We start from the raw sequence: 20,151 nt of genomic DNA on the forward strand, positions 1-20,151 counted from the left end.
TCAAAAGAAGTTTGATACAATGCAAAACAACAGACTTGTGAGCAAAGTTATAACTCATGGAATAAAAGGGACAGCAGTTACATGGATATGGAATTGGCTGAGTGACAGGAAACAAAGAGTAGTGATCAATGGATGTTCTTCGGGCGAGAGGAAGATTTGTAGTGGAGTTCCCCAGGAGTCAGTGTTGGGATCCTTGCCTTTCCTGATATACATTAATGACCTAGACCTTGGTGTACAGGGCAGAATTTCAAAGTTTATGGATGATACGAAAATTGGAAGCATTGTGAACTGTAAGGATGATAGTGTAGAACTTCAAAAGGACATAGACAAGTTGGTGGAATGGGAGGACAGATGACAGGTGAGGTTCAATGCAGAGAAATGTGAATTGATTCATTTCGGTAGGAAGAACATGGAGTGACAATATCGAATAAAGGGTACAATTCTAAAGGGGGTGCAGGAGCAGTGGGACTGGGGTTATATGTCATTGGTTGAGAGAGTGGTTAATGAAGCATACAGTATCCTCGGCTTTAGTAATAGAGGCATAGAGTACAAGAACAAGGAGGTCATGTTGAACTTGTATGAGACACTAGACTCAGCTGAAGTACTGCATCCAGTTCTGGGTGCCACACTTTATGAAAGATGTGAAGGCATTGGAAAGATTATGGAAAAGATTCATGAGAATGGTTCCAGGGATGAGGAATTTCAGTTATGAAGATAGATTGGAGAAGTTAGGACTGTTTCCCTTGGAGAAAAGAAGGCTAAGAGGAGATTTCATAGTGATATTCAAAATGATGAGGGGTGTGGACAGAGTGGATAGGGAGAAACTGTTCCCACTTGTGAAAGGATCGAGAATGAGAGGGCACAGATTTAAAGTCATTGGTAAAAGAAGCAAAAGCGACATGAGGAAAAACTTTTTCACACAGCGAGTGGTTAAAGTATGAACTGCCTGAGAATGTGATGGAGGCAGGTTCAATTGAAGAATTCAAAGGTGAATTAGACTGTTATCTGAAAAGGAAGAATGTGCAGGATTATGGGGAGAAGACGGGGAAGTGACATGAGGTGAATTGCTCATTTGGAGAGTCAGTGCAGACACGATGGGCCAAATGGCCTCCTTCTGTGCAGTAACAATTCTGTGATTCTGTGATTCCAATATTCAAGTCATTTATATATATGGTGGTCCTGACACTGACCCTTGTGGACATCACTGTTCACCATCTTCCATTCTGAAAAACAACCAAATATCACAACTCGCTTTTCTTGATATTTCATCCATTTTTTAATCGAAGCAGATACTGACCCTCCTATTCCAGGAACCTCAGTTTTGTTACCCAGCCTTTTATGTGGTAGTCTGTCAAACGCTTTCTTAAAATCCATATAGACAACATCCATTGCTTTCCCTTCATCAACCTTTTCTGTTACTTCATCAAAAAAATTAGTTATGTTGGTGAAGAAGTGGAAAGGTGCTGAACCTCTCAGTTTTCGGTCTACCCAAACCAAGTTCAAGGCCTGAATAATGAACCGATTGCCTCATTAGTTCTGTGAATAATACAATGATTTAATAGACAAAGTTTTGAAACATTCCTGCCCATAAATCTTGATAACAGAGAGTGTGTGGATCTCCTGACTCAGAATGTTTAATGGATACAGTCCTCAGATCCGACAAGGAACCCCTGAACATCCACAGTAAAGACAGTGTGGATGAGGAAATGTAAGAGCCGGGAGCTGAAACTCAGGGACGGCCGAGCTCTCCTGTCATTGAGCTTGTGTGTCTGCTCTGCTCGCCGCACTTCCGGCTCTACTTTGTTTCCAATGAAAAGATGAAAAGGGCCGTTCGGTTTTCCTCTCACTGACAGCGTGTTTCATTCGGGTTAATATAACCCGGGACTTTTGCTGCTGAAATGAATTCTGCAAGGTCCCAGCAAACACACCGGCTCCCTCCTTTCTCCCCTCTTTCTATCGGATTGTTTTACCAGGAGGGGCTCAATAATAACAAACCCCCTGCAGGGAATGACCGCAAATTGAGCATCTAAATGGGGCAAGTGGGCAGCTTTCTGGGTTCTAGGTTCCCCCTACCCCGCACCTCCCTCCCTCCAGCCCAAGCCCCTCTTCACTTTCTTTGGGACTTTGATGAGGGTGAAATGGGGAAAGTTCCCATTGATGTTTGAATGCTGAATTGCAGCAAAGATCTGCGCACGCGTGACATAACCCCGCCCCCAGTGAGACGTCACAATGAGGAGTGGAGCGCATGCGCATCCTTCCCCAACCCAGTCTGTGAGGCCATTCACTCAATCAGGGGAAGATGCTTTAAATCAGCTGCTAATGGAGACTTCCCGGTCCCGGGGGAAGGGAACAAACAGCATCTGCTTCCAGCAGCCACTGCTTTGGGAGCGTGTCCGCAGATGTGCTCAGAGATTAGCATTGAGTGGTGGGAAGTTGAGGGGGAGTCGGGGAGTGTTTGTAACAGACACTGTGGAGCAGGAGCTGCTCCCGGAACATGGAGTGAGCCGGGGACACGGGGAAGGGAGAGTTCATTCTCGGACAGTGTCTGTACAGGCTCAGGGAGACACAATGGGAAGAAATCACTATTGAAAATCACTGACAATTTCACCACCCAAAGGAGAGGGAATTTTCCTGCTTTAGTTCCAGTCTCTCACTGTTTGTTGGATTGTGAACAGTGGGGGGAAAATAGCCGCAAAATAACGATGTGGACAGTTAGACAAAGAACATTTATTGCAGACACCAGGTGAGAAGTGTGAAAGGCATATTTTAAATAGTGGCTGCTTGTTTTCCGTTGAAATAGAAATGTGACTGTGCAAAGGTCACTGCTCTATCGGACAGTCCCAGTCATTGAGCAGTGCAGGGCTTGTGTTGTTTCTGAATGTCACAAACTTGTTGTAAATCCACTGCAAACACCTGGTAAACAGAAGCTGAATACTGCAGTACTGCAGTGGAGTCAGACACTGACACTGTTTGTGTTCCTGGTTTTCATTTTGTGATTGTTCATCATGATTATTATTGGGACGATTACATTGATCGCTTTTGTATCTTCTACCTCACCAGTTCTTTCATTCCTGCAGGAAAATACATGAAGGAACCTGAATGGATGTGGTGATTCCTCGACATACACTGATCCCAAAGTCGAGAGACACATTTTCAATCCAACAGTCAAACAACAGCAGGAGAGACAGAGCTTGTTTCCATTTCACTCCAATTCAGTTCACCTGAAAGGTGGATACATCAATCGCAGTCCAAAAACAAACCCACTATCAGATCTGAATAAACTCTGTCACCATGGTCACATTTTAAATATAAAATCTGAAATAGAACAGACAAAATTTACATGATTGAAAGGTACAGAATGAATGCAAAGAGGATTCAAAGGGGATTTGGACATGGTAAGTGAATGGGCAAGAACATGGCAGATGGAATATAATGTGAATAAGTGTGAAGTTCTCCACTTTGGTCGAATAAACAGAAAGACAGAGTATTTCTTCAATGGTGAGAGGTTGGGAAGTGTTGATGTCCAAAGCGACCTGGGTGTCCTTGTTCATGAGACACTAAAAGCTAGTGTGCAGGTGCAGCAATCAATTAAGAAGGCAAATGGTATGTTGGCTTCATTGAAAAGGGATTTGAGTACATGTGTAAAGATGTATTGCTTCAATTATATAAAGTCTAGCTGAGACCGCACCTGGAGTATTCTGTGCAACTTTGGTTTCCTTATCTAAGGAAGGATAGACTTGTCACAGAGGGAGTGCAACAGAGATTCACCAGACTAATCCCCTGGGATGGTGGGATTGTTGAAAGATGAGAGACTGCAGAAACTGGGCCTAAATTCTTGAGAGTTTTGAAGAATGAGAGGTGATCTCATTGAAACAGACAAAATTATTACAGGGTGTGACAGGGTAGATATGGAAAGGATGTTTCCTCTGTCTAGTGAGTCTAGAACAAGGGGACACAGTCTCAGAATAAGGGCAGGCCATTTGAGACTGAGATGAGCAGGAATTTCTTTACTCAGAGGGTGGGAAATCTGTGGAATTCTTTATCCCCGAGGGCTGTGGAGGCTCAATCATTGAACATATTCAAGATAGAAATCGATAGATTTCTAAATACTAACAAGATCAAGGGATATGGAGATAGCAGGGAAAAATGGCGTAGAGGTAGATGATCAGTCACGATCTGTTTGAATATTGGAGCAGGCTCGATGGGCTGAATGGCCTAATGCCCCTATTTCCTATGATCCTATGAATCCCAATAATGTACATCAGACGTTAGACCAAGTCATGTATTACATACCAGTTCAAAAATCCCACAGAGATTAAGACTGAAAGATACAGTATCAATTCCATTACTACAAAATGAAGGACTTGGAGCTTTCAGACCAGCCCATGTATAAGATTGAAAGTTATATTTTCATTCACAATCGTTTTCACAGAGCTAAATATTAAATACCAATCCACAACTTACACAGGACTACCAAATACAACTTACAACTGTAAAATACAGTTAATCCATATTTTAAATTAAACACAAGGCAAATAAATATTGATCCATCAAGAGAGCGGGAAACAGTGAGAACAATGGAGCATAAAGAGCCCAGGAGAGGGAGCAAGAGTTCCCTCGGAGAGCAGGGAACAGCGAGAGCAGGCGTCAAAAAAGGCAAAGGAATACACAATTAATGGGAGAACACTGAACGGTGTAGAGGAAGTGAGGGACGTTGAAGTGAATGTCCACAGATCCCTGAAGGTCACAGTACAGGTCAATAAGGTGGTTCAGCAGGTACATGGAATCCTTTCCTTTATTAGCTGAGGTATAGAATATAAGGGTGATCTGGGTGTCCATGTCAATAAGTCACTGACAGCTCACATGCGGGTGCAGCAAGCAATTAGGAAGGCTAATAGTATGTTAGGCTTTATCACAAGAGGATTTGAGTACAGGAGTCGTGAATTCTTGCTTCAATTGTTAAGAACCTTGGTTAGACTGCACTTGGAGTACTGTGTGCAGTTTCAGTCCCCTTCCCTTAGGAAGGATATTATTGCCACAGAGGGAGTGCAACGAAGGTTCAACAGACTTGTTCCTGGGATGGTGGGACTGTCCTATGAAGAAAGATTGGGGAAACTGGGACTGTATTCTCTAGAGTTTTGAAGAATGAGAGGTGATAAGATGCAGCTAAGATGTTTTCCTTGTTTGGGGAGTCAAGAACCACGGGACGCAATTTCAAAATAAGGGGGAAGCCACTGAGGACAGAGATTAGGAGAAATGTTGTTACTCAGAGGGTTGTGAATCTTTGGAATTCTGTTACCCAGAGGGCTGTGGAAGCTCAGTCATTGAGTATGTTTAGAGCAGAGATTGACAGATTTCTAAATGCAAATGACATAAGGGAATATGAAGAAAGTGTGGGGAAAAGGGCATTGAAGTGGATGATCAGCCATGATCATATTGAATGGCCGGACAGACTTGATGGGCTGAATGGCCGACTCCTGCTCCTATGTTCCTAACTCCACATGATTGGTGAGGCACAGCCTCAGGCCGACTTGGTGGGCGGTGCAAACAGATATCACTGCTTCTGATCTTCACCAGAACAGAGAATGAGATGTCACATTGATCATCAAACAGACTGTGAGAGAATACACAGAATAAAACACATGGAGAGACACTGTGGAATAACAAATCGATTTGATTGGAATGTTGAATTTTGATTGGAATGATTAAAACAGCAGATTAAATTGGAATTCTCATCATTATATTGATCTGGGACAGAAAAGAGAAACTGATGGAAGAAAGAAGAAAAGAAAAAATGGAACAGTTCAGTTTTTTTCAGTTTTTTCACTCGCCCATCAAAGTTGGATTAAAAAAAGATGCAAATAACAGAGAATTTCACCAAAAAGGGAGATTAAATGCTTCTGAAACCTTGGATCGAAGGATGCCCCAACAGATCACCTGTTTAACTGTCTCCTCACTGGGGGATTTCAATCAATGAGCAATATTATTTTCTACTTTTCTTTTGTTAAATGAAACCACTACTGTCACTTGGAGTTAATATCCCTGTGTTCCAACTCCTGAACAATAAAAGTGTGAGTTTCTTGATATTTTCAGGACAAAGTTCCTGCTGAAAGAACTAAGAACTCTTTTCTAATTTACACAATACTATATACACAGTCATCAAGCCTCCTAAACTAGCATCCTTGCTGCTGCTCTCTCTTCTCCCAAACCTCATCTCATGTGACTGTTACATCATCACTCTGACAGTGGGAGGGGTTGATCCCACTGTCTTCAGCATTAACCCATTACATCCTTATACTGCACTGTCTGTCCAAGAAAACGGGTGGAGGGAACTTGATTTATCGAAACAGTAACAGCTGCCAGTTGAAAATCAACTCAATCCCATCAGAGATGGGATTGTTCCTGACTGGCAAATATTCCAAACCTCAGATCAACCCTCCCTCTTGCGTCATGTCCCAGTCTCGGTTAAAAGCAACACATATCGACTCAAACACTCTGAAACATACAACGTGGTCACACTTTCCTTCAGTGAGAATAATGTCTAGCTGTTTTCCAGATTGAATGCAACTGTGAACAAATTTCTGTCAAAGGAGTTGCCTTTGGTGTATCAGCACTGAATTTCTGAAGGAGGAACAGCCATTCCAAATTCACATCCTTCACAAAGGCTGTATTTTTCTGTGACTGAAACTCAACATGTAATTTGAATTCTGAGTTGAAGTTCACAAGACACAGATGTAAACGTAGGTAAGGAAACTTCTAAAGCATGTTGCTACTGTGAATTAAGGCTCTGCTGGGAGTTGAATTCAAGATTTCTTGTTTGTTAGGTAGGTGTTTTAACCAATTAAGCTACAGAGCCAGAGCACAGATGTGTGTGCAATTGAAATCAGAGGAGGGCACTATTTATTCTCATCCCATTTCTCCACAGGTCACAACATATTTTAACTTTTCCCACTTACTGAAACAGTCAATCATATACTCTATTTTTCCCAGTACTGAGAATGAATGTTTTGGAAGAAAATACATACATTCAATTGTTTCTGAAAGGTTACAGAACACAACATGTGAGTAATATTCCCCATGGCTTTCTCAGCACTGATGGATTGTGAAGCGGGAGACCGCCAGAAGTCCCACTGAGCCGCACAGACCCTGAGCTGAGAATGAAATGAGATAAAGTTCAATCTTTCACAGCGAGATGCTGCAGAGAGTTAAGATTCCCGAATCAAAGTGAGACTTTCTCATACTGTTGTTGAATTTCATGTCAAACACTCCTTGTACTCTCTGCTAATGAAGCCTAAAAAAAGGGAAAAACAGAATGGCACTCAAACTCACAACCCTGAGATTAAAAGTCTCATGTTCGACTGACTGAACTGTCACTTCTACTCAGTCTCTTATTGGATGGATGCAACTGTATGCTCCAATGCAGGGGCGGCTTTCAAATCCTCCCATGGATCCACATGTCAGTCTGAGTGACATGTTGTAGCCTCAAGCAAAGGAAATCTGCTCACTTTCAAAACTATCAGTGAGTTGAAGCTGATTACGATCAACATCATCAGAGGTCAGAACTACCTGGTGAACGAAAATACCCTGAAGATGGATCCACAATTATTCAAACATATCAAAAAAGTGTAAAACAAGAAAATCGATGAGTTAATCCAAACCAAACAACAGAAACACAGAAGAATCCATTCCATACCAGATACTAGTCGTGTTGTTTTGCATCCAGCTCTCAGTTACTGCTCCACCTTCATACACACACTTGGTGATCTGTGCATTTTGTTCATTTCAATTTTGTCGACAGGCTCTTTGAATCCAGTTCTCTGGTCGTCAAACAGGCTTCGTATGAAAGTCAATTCCGCTTTCTTTAAGGCTGCAACCAATCAATGACCTTCAACTAAAAACACAAATGAAAATGGGCTCGTCGGGCAGTTGAACCCGAGACGCCTCGCACGTTTGTCAATTGTACACCCAAAGCGAGAATCATGCCCCTAAACCAACAAGCCACTTACAGTATGTGTTTTTTTAGCTCCTGTGGAAAAGCTGTTCTTCCATGTTTTTTTCAGATCAAAGCAACATCCTGTAAATGCTGAAATCATAACAGAAAGCGTTGGAAATGTTCAGCAGCTCTGGCAGCATCTGTGGAGAGAGAAACACAGCTAACATTTCAGGGTGTTCACCTTTTGTCTCAGCCATCCTTTCAGACTGCTTCTGTCCATCCAATCTCACTTTCTATTCTATCCACATTCGAACCATTCACTATGTAAATACATTTTTCATGAATTCCTCATTTATTTTATGAATGACAATTTCATATTTCCAACCCTTGCTTCAGACACCACCACAAGTGGAATCATGTCTCCATCTACCCAATCAAACACCTTCACTATTTCCTCACATTGCAATGTTTCTTTAACCCTGACAGACTGTGGAGTTTCTGCTGCTTAATTGCCGTTCTTGTTTCCTGCCAGTAGATGTCACCTCACTCCAATACAGTGAAGTTTACAAATCTGAGAGAGACACAACAGGAAATAATTGTTCACATTATAGTGAATGTGTGGGATTTAGTAACACTAGGAGTGGAGACGAGTTATTATTGCATTTTGTCAAAACAAACATAACTTATAATGTTGTGTTAAATCCGTCACTCTGTTGTCTTGACTCTGCGAGTGACTTAGAGTCATCGAGTCATTGAGTCATTTGTGGTAGAGAAGGAGGCCATTCGCCCCGTCGAGTCCTGGCCGGCTCTCCAGGGAGCGATCCAGTCAGTCCCACTCGTCTGCTCGATCCCCGTAGCCCTGTAAATTTATTTCCTTCAAGTGCCCATCCAAATTCCTTTTGCAATCATCGATTGTTTCCACTTCCTCCACCCACATGGGCAGTGAGTTACAGATCATCACCAATCACTGTGTAAAAAGGTTCTTCTGCACATTCCCCCCGCATCTCTTGTCCAAAACCTTCAATCTGTGTCCCCTAGTCCTTGTACCAATAGTTAATGGGAACAATTTTTCCTTGCCAACTTATCTAAAACTGTCATAGCCTTATACACCTCTATCAATTCTCCCCTCAATCTCCTTTGATACAGGCAGAACAACCCTAGCTTTTCCAGCCTAACCTTGAAACTATAATCCTCTATTCCTGGAACCATTCTGGTAAATCTCCTCTGCATCCTCTCAAAGATACGCACATTCTTTCTAAAGTGTGGTGAGCAGAACTGAACGCAACACTCCAATTGGGGCCAAACCAGAGCTTTATGAGTTTCAGCATAATTCCCCTGCTTTTGTACGCAATGCCTCTATTTATAAAGCCCAAGATTCCATCTACTTTGCTCACCACTCTCGCAATATGTCCTGCCAACTTCAAAGATTGATGGACATGCACCCAAGTCCCTCTACTCCTGCACATTCTTCACAACTGTAGCATTGCGTATCTATTGCCTCTCCCTATTCCTTCTGCTAAAATACATCACCTCACATCAGTCACTATTAAATTCCATCTGCCACTCGTCTGCCCATTCTGCTAGCCGATCACTGTCCTGTTGCGAGCAGTTCATATCATCCTCACTGTTTGCCACTCATCCAGGTTTGATGTTATCGGCACATTTTGAGATTCTACTCTATATTTCAAGATCCAAGTCATTTATCTGTAGCAAAAAAAGCAGTGGTTCTAGCACTTACCCCTGGGGAGCACCACTGTCGACTATCCTCCAGTCTGACAAAGAACCATTTACTACGACTCACTGTTTTCTATCCATAAACCAATTTTCTATCAAATTGGACACTGATCCTCCTATTCCATGAACCTCAATTTTGTTAACCACCCTTTTATGTGATACCTTATCAAATACTTTCATAAAATCCATATAAACAACATCCACTGCATTCCCTTCATCAACCTGCTCTGTTAGTTCATCAAAAAATGCAGTTAGATTAGTCAAGCATGAAACTTCCATTTCTCAATTCATGCTCGCTCTCCTTAATTAACTCAAACCTCTCCAAGTGACTGTTGATCTTTTCCCTGTTTATTGTTTCTAAAACCTTACCCACCACTACTGTTAATCTAACTGGCCTGTAGTTACCCGGACTGTCCTTACACCCTTTCTTGAATAAGGGTGCCATATTTGCCACTGTTAAATCCTCTGGCCCCTCCCCTGTTTCCAGGGAAGATTATAGCAAGCCCTTCCGTTATCTGCATCAGCATTTCCTTTTGCAACCTGGGATGTAAGACATCCGGACCTGGTGATTTACATACCCTAAACATAGCCAGTCTTTTTAGTACCTCCCTCTCTCAATCTGTATCCTATCCATTGCCTCTACTCTCTCCGCTTCGACTGATAGTTTGTCAGATTCCACTTCCTTAGTGATCACTGATGCAAAGTACTCATTAAGTATATTAACATTGCCCAGCACCTCTCAGCAAACACTATCGTCTTTGTCCTTAATAAGGTCCCACTCCACCTCTTACTACCCACTTATTACTTATATACCGCTCAAGGACTTTTGGGTTGCCTTTCATGTTGACTGCCAGTCTCTTCTCATTGAAATAGAGGATAAGCTAAATATAGAAGATATAAATATTTCACATCCTTGGGTGAGGTGGAACTTTTTATGCCGTGGGTGGTGGAAGCAGAGACAATCAATGATTTGAAAAGGAAATTGGATGGATACTTGAAGGAAAGAAACTTGCAGGAGGAAAGGGATCGAGCTGGTGAGTGGAACTGACTAGATTGCTCCGGGGAGAGCCAGCATGGACGTGATAGGCCAAACGACCACCTTCTATGCTGCAAATGACTCTGTGTTGTTTCTCAAATCCAATCCACTGGTGCTTGTTAAATAATTTCAAAGTAAATTGTGCAACTGGAAAATCAGAACCAAAGCATGGGACGCATAAAGAATTGAAATTGCCTTTAGATCTTCAATCTAACACTCCCCCAACTGAGCTATTTCAGCCCCACATTGTTAATGTCTTTGTGTCCTTGTTTTGGAAGAAAATACATACATTCAATTGTTTCCGAAAGGTTACAGAACACAACATGTGAGTAATATTCCCCATTGCTTTCTCAGTACTGATGGATTGTGAAGTGGGAGACAGCCAGAAGTGCCACCGAGCTGCACTGACCCCGAGCTGAAAATGAAATGAGATAAAGTTCAATCATTCACAGCAGAGAGTTAAGAGTCCCGAATGAAAGTGAGACTTGCTCATACTGTTGTTGACTTTCATTTCAAACACTCCTTGTAATCTCTGCTAATGAAGCCTAAAAAAAGGGAAAAACTAAATAGCACTCAAACTCACAACCCTGAGATTAAACGTCCCATGATCGACAGACTGAACTGTCACTTCTACTCTACCTCTGTTTGGATGGATGCAACTGTATGCTCCAATGCAAGGGCAGCTTTCAAATCCTCCCATGGGTCCACATGTCAGACTGAGTTACATGTTATAGACTCAAGCAAAGGAAATCTGCTCAGTTCCAAAACTATCAGCGAATTGAAGCTGATTACGATCAACATCATCAGAGGTCAGAACTACCTGGTGAAAGAAGACACCCTGAAGAAGGATCCACAATTATTCAAAGGCATCGACAAAGTGAAAAACAAGAAAATCCAAGTCAAACAGAAACACAGAAGAATTCCAATCCAAGCCAAACAGAAACACAGAAGAATTCCATTCCAGACCAGAACACAGTGCTGTTGCTTTTGGAGCTAGGTCTCAGTTAATGCTAGAACATGGCTCCCTGCCTGACCCTAACCCGAAGGGTCCCGATGACATGTGTCGGGTTTGGGTCGCTCCTCCGGGTTCAGCATTTGGGTTCAGCATTCGGGCTCGGGTCAGGCCGGGCTGGGTGAGACACACTCGAACACTCTAAATGCCTTGTGTTATAATTGTGTTGGTGAAACACCGGAAACCGCAGATCTTTTGAAGTGTACTTCCGACTCTGCTTGGTATTTCAACTTCCTGTGTACTATTCAATAAACAGTTTTTGTGTACATTGTAGCAGAACTCAGCCCCAGGGACATAATTATCCAGTTAGCCCTTTCTTGCCCTTTCCTGATTCTAGGGGTGTTGAAGGCCTTTGCCATTTTAATCTTAATGAAATATTTACAATGTAATCAGTTGCTGCACTGTTGTGTAATAAGATGTTTTTAATGAGTTCTATTTTTCATTGACACAAATTTAACCTTTTTATGTTTTGGTTTATTTTTTGGTTTTCCTTCGTGCTTTGTATTCTTGGTGACAAAATCATTTGAACAGCTTCAATCTGCATTAATAGCAACTTCAACCTTTTCTTTAATTGCACAGTTTGCAAATGAATTGACTGCATCCCGTTAGGGGTTGGCAAGACGTCTTGTGCCTGCCTCAAAACATATTATATTGAATAAAGATTGTAAAGCAAAGGAGGCTTGTAATGCAAATTAAGAGATTTAAAGGGGAAAGACAATGAATTATGGTCTGAATTTGGAATATATTTAATCAATTAAGTGTCAGACTTGATAAATCGCTGCTTTTAGTTTAATGTGGCCTCAGTGTTTATGGATAATTAATGAAATTAAGAGGTATGTTTTATATACAAAGCTCGGCATTAGTACTTAATAGTTGATATATAATTTTGAATATATTTTAATTTCTTTATTCATTTGACACTGCTAAATACGAAGCAGTCTTAAATAAGGTAATTTTTTTTTGTAAAATCTGACTTACCAGATTAAAATATTAAATCAAGGGAGACATTTGAAAGATTACTGAACCAGTAATCCAGAGGCCTGGACTCAAGATCCAGTGACAGCCAGGACGTCAAGGTGGGAAACACTCCGCACTAGTCTGCACTGAGCGATTCCATCGAAGGTAGAGCACAATCTCTTTAATATAAGAATGTATATTTTATAATAATTAATCACTCAAGACCTTACTGGTCTCTGCATCTCAGCTGCTCTCTTGATAAACTTGCAGCAAGTATTTCAGCCTGTAAAGCAGGAGTCTAGGGAATGTATAATGATATTTTCTAGCCTTCGGGCAATATTTTAATCAATACAGTGTGGGACAACCTGTCTGGGCACAACTCCATGAGTTTCTCTTTAACTAGTGACCTAACAATCACTAACTTCTATGGTAACAATCTTCAGCTCATCACCTCCGGTACGTAGCTCGAATCTTAATGTACATTGAAACAACCTTTCAAGTCCAGTTACAGTTTTTGTTGCTTATCTGCACAAGTGAAAAAGTGAAAAAGGGAAGCAAGTTTAACTGAACATTCTGGTGGTCGGTTCGGGCACGGGAAATAAATGAAAGGACTCGGACCAGGTGGGATGTGGCGCTGTCAAGTTTGGGTCAGGTTTCATTTGCAGACCTGAGCACGCCTCTAGTTACTGCTGCAACTTTATTTTCCCACTTGACGATTTGCATATTTTGTTCATTTCAATGTTGTCGACAAGCTCTTTGAACCCAGTTCCCCGGCCCTCAAGCAGGCTCAGTATGGAAATCGATTCCGCTTTCTGGAAGGCTGAAACCAATCGATGACTTTCAACTAAAAATAGCAACAGAGAAAGGGTCATTTAGGATTCGAACTCAGGAACTCTCACACGTTAATTATTTATACACCCAAAGCAAGAATCATACCCCTAAACCAATGAGTCGCTGTCGGTGAAGTTTATTTTCCCTCCTGTGGAATTTCACTGGCACCCACAGCCGATCATCCATTTTTTTCTGATCAAAGCAACATCCTGCAAAGCTGAAATAAAAACAGAAAGTGCAGGAAATGCTCAGCACCTCGGGCAGCATCTGTGGAGAGAGAAACAGAGTTAACATTTCAGGGTTTTCACCTTTTGTTTGAGCCATCTTTTCAGACTGCTTCTGTCCATCCAATCTCACTTTTTATTCTATCCACATTCAAAAGGTGGTGCAGTGGTGAGCACTGCAATCTCACAACTCCAATGACCCAGGTTTAGTTCTGAGTACTGCTTGTGTGGAGTTTGCAAGTGGTACTTTATCAAATAAACAACACCCACTGCATTCCCTTCATCAACTTTCTCAGATAGTTTATCACAAAATGCAGTTAGATTTGTCAAGCATGAACTTCCACTTATAAATCCATGCCCACTCTCCTTAATTAACTCAAACCTCTCCAAATGACTTGATTTTTTTCCCTGACCTGTTGGTCTCGTGCTGACAGCAAGCTCACCATAGAGCATGTATTTGGCAATGTGACCGTCATTCATTTGACCCAGTCAACAGAGCCACCACTGACTCAAGAGGGCAAACATGCTGCGGATCCCTGCACGCTGGTGTACTTCCGCATTCGGCACTCTGTCCTGCCAGGAGATGCCCAATATCCATCTGAGGCAGTGGAGGTGGAAGCTGTTCAGCTGCTTTTCTTGGCTTGCATAAGTTGTTGATGCTTCTCTGCGATAAAGGAGGGTGCTGAGAACACAAGCCGAGTACACGTGGAGCTTTGTATTTATGGTCAGTTTGCTGTCGGTTTACACTTGTATTCTCAACTTTGACATGACAGCTGCAGCATTGGAAATCCTGGTGCTGATTTCAGTATCAAGGGACAGATTTCTGGTGATTGTTGATCCAAGGTATGTGAAGCTGTTGACAACCTCCAAAGTGATGTTGTCGATGTTGATGGAAGGTGGAGTCTCGACATCCTGGCGCATAATTTTCATCTTCCTGAGGCTGATCGTCAGTCCAAACTCCTTGCAGGCCAGGGAAAACCGATATACAAGCTGCTGTAAGTGAACTTCATTATGGGATGTCAGCACAGCGTCATCAGCAAACAGCAACTCACAGACTAGGAATTTACCCACTTTGGTCTTGGCGCACAGTCTTGCCAAGTTGAACAGCTTGTCGTCAGCTCTGATGTGCAGGTGCACTCGCCCATCTGAGTACAGAAAGCGTACAATAGCAGCATGGAGAAGAATACGCCAATTATAAAGGATGTGATAAGTAGACAGTTAGAAAATAATGATTTGATTGGGCAGAGTCAACATAGATTTATGAAAAGAAAAACAGGTTTGAAAAACCTGTTGAGTTTTTTGAGGATGTTACCTGCAGAACAGATAAAGGAGAACCTGTGGATGTGTGGTATTTGCATTTTCCTTTGGTAAGGTCCCACACAGGAGGTCAGTAAACAAAGTTAGAGCATGTAGGATTGGGGATAATACACTGGTATGGATTGAGAATTGGTTAACAGACCGAAAACAGAGAGCAGGAATAACGGGTCCTTCTCAGGATGGCAGGCTGTTACTATTGGGGTACTGCAAGGATCAGTGTTGGAGCCACAGCTGTTAACAACCGAAATAAATGATTTGGATGTGGGGATTAAATGTAATATTTCCAAGTTTGCAGATGACACAAAGCTCGGTGAAGTGTGAGTTGTGAGGAGGATGTAGAGAGGCTTCCAGGGGACCTGGAGCAGCTCAGTGAATGGGCAAGAACATGGAATATAATGTGAATAAGTGTGAAGTTATCCACTTTGGTAGAATAAACAGAAAGACAGAGTATTTCTTAAATGGTGAGAGGTCGGGAAGTGTTGATGTCCAAAGGGACCTGGGTGTCCTTGTTCCTGAGACACTAAAAGCTCTTGTGCAGGTGCAGCAATCAATTAGGAAGGCAAATAGTATGTTGGCTTTCACACGAGGGGTCATGAGTACAGGAGTAAAGATGTCTTGTTGCAATTGTATAGAGCCTTGGTGAAACCGCGCTGGAGTATTGTGAATAGTTTGGTTTCCTCATCTCAGGAAGGATATTCTTGCCATAGAGGGAGTGAAACAGAGGGTCACCAGACTAATCCCTGGGATGGTGGGATTGCCTCATGAGGAAACTGGGCCTGTATTCCTTAAACTTTCGAAGAATGAGAGGTGATCTCATTGAAACTGACAAAATTCTTACAGGGCGTGATAGTGTGGGTGTCGACAGGATGTTTGCCCTGGTTGGTGAGTCTAAGACCAGGGGACATAGACTCAGAATAAGGAGTAGGCCATTTAAAACTGAGATAGGGTTGAATTTCTACACTCAGACGGTGGTGAGTCATTGGAGTTCTGTACCCCAGAGAGCTGTGGCAGCTCAATCATTGAGCATGTTCAAGACAGAAATTGATAGAAATCTTGATACTCATGACATCAAGGGATATGGGGATAGCAGGGGAAAGGGGCATTGAGGTAGATAATCAGCCATGATCTAATTGAATGGTAGAGCAGGCTCAACGGGCTGAATGGCCTCCTCCGATGTTCCTCTGTTCCTAAGAGAGTTGGCACCAGCGCGCAGCCCTGCTTTACCCCACTGCTGATCTTGAAAGTGTCTGATGTTGCTCCATTGTAACTGATGGAACTGTGCATGTTCTCGTGGAAAGAAGAAATGACGCCCAAGTGTTCAGGAGGGCAGGCAATGTTCCATCGCAGTTTGAAGAATCCGCCTCTGCTAACAAGATCAAAGGCCTTGGTGATGTCTTCCAGCACATGTATGCCTCTGTGGTGCAATGGATAGCGTGTTGGACTTTTAAATAATGATTAAAAAAAATATTCAAAGGTTGTGGGTTCAAATCCCACCAGAGTCAGATTTTGGACCAGAGACAGAGGAACACGACGGAACAGAGAGTTCAGAAATGCGTCAAAAGCACAGACTCTGAGACAGAGCAAGAGAGAGAGAAGCACAGCAAGAGTGACATCACAATGGAGAGTGAGAGCAGGGAAACAGAGAGCTGCTGGGGTGAGTTTGCAGGATTTGGTTCTTGCTTCGGTGCAGTGGAAGGAGCTGTTTGGTGAGGATCTGGTAAGCTGTGACATCACAGGCAGGCAGGTAGTTGATTGGTTTGGAAGAAGCTACCTGTTTGATGAGTATCTGGTAAGTGATTAAGATCCATTTTAGTCCTAACGTTTAAAATAGTAAACAAACTAGTAGTAAGCTTAATAAAATAGACAGTAAAATAAATAATTGCATCAAATATTTAAGTAGTTAATTGAAACACGTTAAGGATGACAGGACAGGTGATGTGTCACAGCTGCAGCATGTGGGAGTTCCTGGATGCCAGTGTGATCCAGGGCAAACACGGCTGCAGTAAGTGTTTGCGGCTCAAAGAGGGAGAAAAAAGGAATGTAGTGGTAGTAGGGGACAGTATAGTAAGGTGGATTGATTCTGTTCTCTGCAGCAAAGAGCAAGCGTCCAGACGGCTGTGTTGCCTGCCGGTGTTCGGATTAAGGACATCTGCTCAGGGCTGGAGTGAAACATACAATGGGAGGGGGAGGATCCAGTCATCGTGGTCCATGTCGGTACCAACGACATAGGCAGGACAAGGATAGAGGTTCTGCAAAGTCAGTATGAGGAACTAGGCAGCAAATTAAGAAGCAGAACCTCAAAGGTAATCATCTCTGGATTATTACCTGAGCCATGTGCAAATTGGCAGAGGGCAAATAAGATTAGAGAAATTTATGCACAGCTCAAAGACTGGTGTGGTAGTAGTGGGTTCTGGTTCGTGGGGCATTGGCACCAGTACTGGGGAAAGAGGTGGCTGTCCCGTTGGGACGGTCTACACCTGAACCGTGCTGGTACCGGTGTTCTAGCGAACCACATAACTAGGGAAGTAGAGACAGTTTTAAACTGAATAGTGGGGGCAAGGAATCAAATTTGGGAAGATATGGTGAATCAAGGAGTAGAGACAAGGCAAGAGAGAAAGGTATGAATATGGGAAATGATAAAGAGACTGTGACAGGAAGGGACAGAATGTACAAATCAAAGAGTAAATCAACAAATAAGGCGAGAGGTGACAAAAATAATAAAAGGACAAAACTAAATGCTCTGTATCTGAATGCATGGAGCATTCAAAACAAAACAAATGAACTGACAGCACAAATAGAATAAATAAGTACTATCTGATAGTCATTACAGAGACATGGCTGCAGGGCGACATAGATTGGGATGTGAATATTGGAGGTTACATGGCATTTTGGAAGGACAGGAAGCAAGGAAAAGGTGGCGGGGTAGCTCTGTTAATAAATGATGGTATTAGCGCAATAGAGAGGGATGACCTGAGTTCTGGAGATCACGATGTCGAAGCAGTTTGGGCAGAGATGAGAAATCATAAAGGCAAGAAGTCACTTGTGGGAGCGGTGTACAGGCCACCTAACATTAACCACACTGTCGGATGGGGTAGAAAGGAAGAAATAATGGCAGCTTTTCAGAAATGTACAGTGATAATTATCGGGGGTTTTAATCGACAAATAGACTGGAAAATTCAGATGGGCAGAGGTAGCCTAGATGAGGAGTACATAGAATGTTTTTGGGATAATTTCTTGGAACAATACATTCTGGAGCCAACCAGAGAGCAGGCTATACTAGACCTGGCATTGTGCAACGAGATAGGGTTAATTAATGATCTCATAGTTAAGGTGCCTCTAGGTAGTAGCAATCATAATATGATTGAATTTTACATTCAGTTTGAGGGAGAGAAGAGTGGGTCCCAGACTAGTATTTTAAACATAAATAAGGGCCTTTTGGCTAAGATCAAGTGTAGTATCTGTTCTTATCAGTGCTTATTTGGAAGAGAAGAAACCATGATCAGTGGCTTTTGATCCTGGGTAGGTTTTGAGTAAAATGGCTATAACCAATCTTTGCGCTTGAGGCCAGGGAGTGCGGAACACCGTTCGGGTGGTGGTGAAGGACATGGAAGGAGATGCACTGGTCGATCGCACCTTCTTCATCAAGAAAATTCTCATCGATTGCTGTGGATTTCAAGCTTCGGACATCTTCTGCCTGCAGGATTTCCCCAGCAGTGGGTATTTCGACGTGACGTTCAAGAATGTGGCGGGATGCATCAAGTTCCTGAAGGCATTCAAGGAGAAAGGGGACCGGGCGCCGTTGTCGATCCTCACAGTGGAGGCACTCTTCACAACGTGACCGGGTGGTGACGATTCACCTCTACAACCCCCATGTTCCGGTGGTGGATGTACTCACCTTTCTCGCCAGGTACGTCGAGGTGGCCGGCAGCAGCACTGATGTCAAGGACCCCTTTGGGATTTGGACCAGCAAGCGGCAGGTCAAGGTGACCTTGAAGGTCGATGCCAGTGAAGCCATCATCCATCCTCCCTCCATCGTCGCTATCGGGGGAAGTCGAGGCTTCTTGGTCTACGCTGGGCAGCCCAGATTTTGCTGCACCTGTGGCAAATCTGGTCACGTGGCAGCTAACTGCAGCACGGTTGTTTGTAAGAACTGCAAGGAGGAAGGCCATCAGACCAAGGACTGTAAGCAGACTAAGTGTTGCAATTTGTGCGGTGCGGCAGGCCATCTCTACAAAACCTGCCCCAAACGCTGCCTCAGTTATGCTCAGGCGGCAAGGTCCAAGGAAAGGCCGGGAGAAGATTCAACGAAGGCGTCCGGTGCTGGAAAGGAGACAAGCAACCTTCTCTGCATTGAGGAACTTCTACCTGAGAAGGAGAAGAAAGGGGAGGCAGCTGAAACCAGCGACCCAGCACCTACCTTGCACCCGTAAACCCCTCCTCCACAGACAGAATCAATGGAGGAGGAGGCAGCAGATGGACAAACCGGTCAGTGGCAAGTGGTACAAAGGAAAACCACAAAGAAAAGACCTCCAAAAGCGGAATAGGCCACCACCCAAACCAGTGGCAAGAGGAGACTACCATCTGAGACAGACTACAACAGCTCCTCTTCACTGGATGAGGAAGTGCTGGAACGACGGCCCCTTCAAAGGAAGCGGCAGAACTCCAAGGAGCTGGAAGATAAAGCCCCCCAGCCCCCGGACACAGGAGGCTGTGATGGGCCTGGCGAGCCCCAACACCAAAGCGCCAAACCTAACGACATGGCCAGCGCATCCCAGCTCCGGGACACCGGGAGCAAAGACACGGCTGGCGCACCTCAGCTCCGGGAAGCCGGGAGCAGTGATGTTTTCGAGGAGGAACAAAGGGGAACAGCAGAGAACAAACCAATACTTGCTACCTACAAGACCGCCCCCCCCCCCCCGCCCCCCGTTGTCACCCCAGCGGAACAAATGTGAAACAGCTTGCGTACACTATGGGTATGCAGGAACATCCCGAAGGACTGGGACTAGCTAGGACAAATGGTATGGGAAGCAACAACCAACTTTTAAAAAATGGGTATAAGAATTGCTTCCAGTAACATGCACAGCATTAAATCCACTGCGCGATGTGT

The 20,151-nt window shown here is 43.3% G+C and overlaps 1 non-coding gene across 1 annotated transcript; it reads left to right on the forward strand.

Annotated features, from left to right (window-relative positions):
- Window positions 1-16,454: 16,454 nt before the first annotated feature.
- On the forward strand, window positions 16,455-16,546 carry trnak-uuu (transfer RNA lysine (anticodon UUU)). Its single transcript is given in 2 exon segments — window positions 16,455-16,491; window positions 16,511-16,546. It is a non-coding gene; the product is annotated as a tRNA-Lys (tRNA).
- The last annotated feature ends 3,605 nt before the right edge of the window (window positions 16,547-20,151 follow it).

Source organism: Heterodontus francisci, unplaced genomic scaffold (assembly GCF_036365525.1).
Source record: "Heterodontus francisci isolate sHetFra1 unplaced genomic scaffold, sHetFra1.hap1 HAP1_SCAFFOLD_43, whole genome shotgun sequence".
NCBI classification, from domain to species: Eukaryota; Metazoa; Chordata; class Chondrichthyes; order Heterodontiformes; family Heterodontidae; genus Heterodontus; species Heterodontus francisci.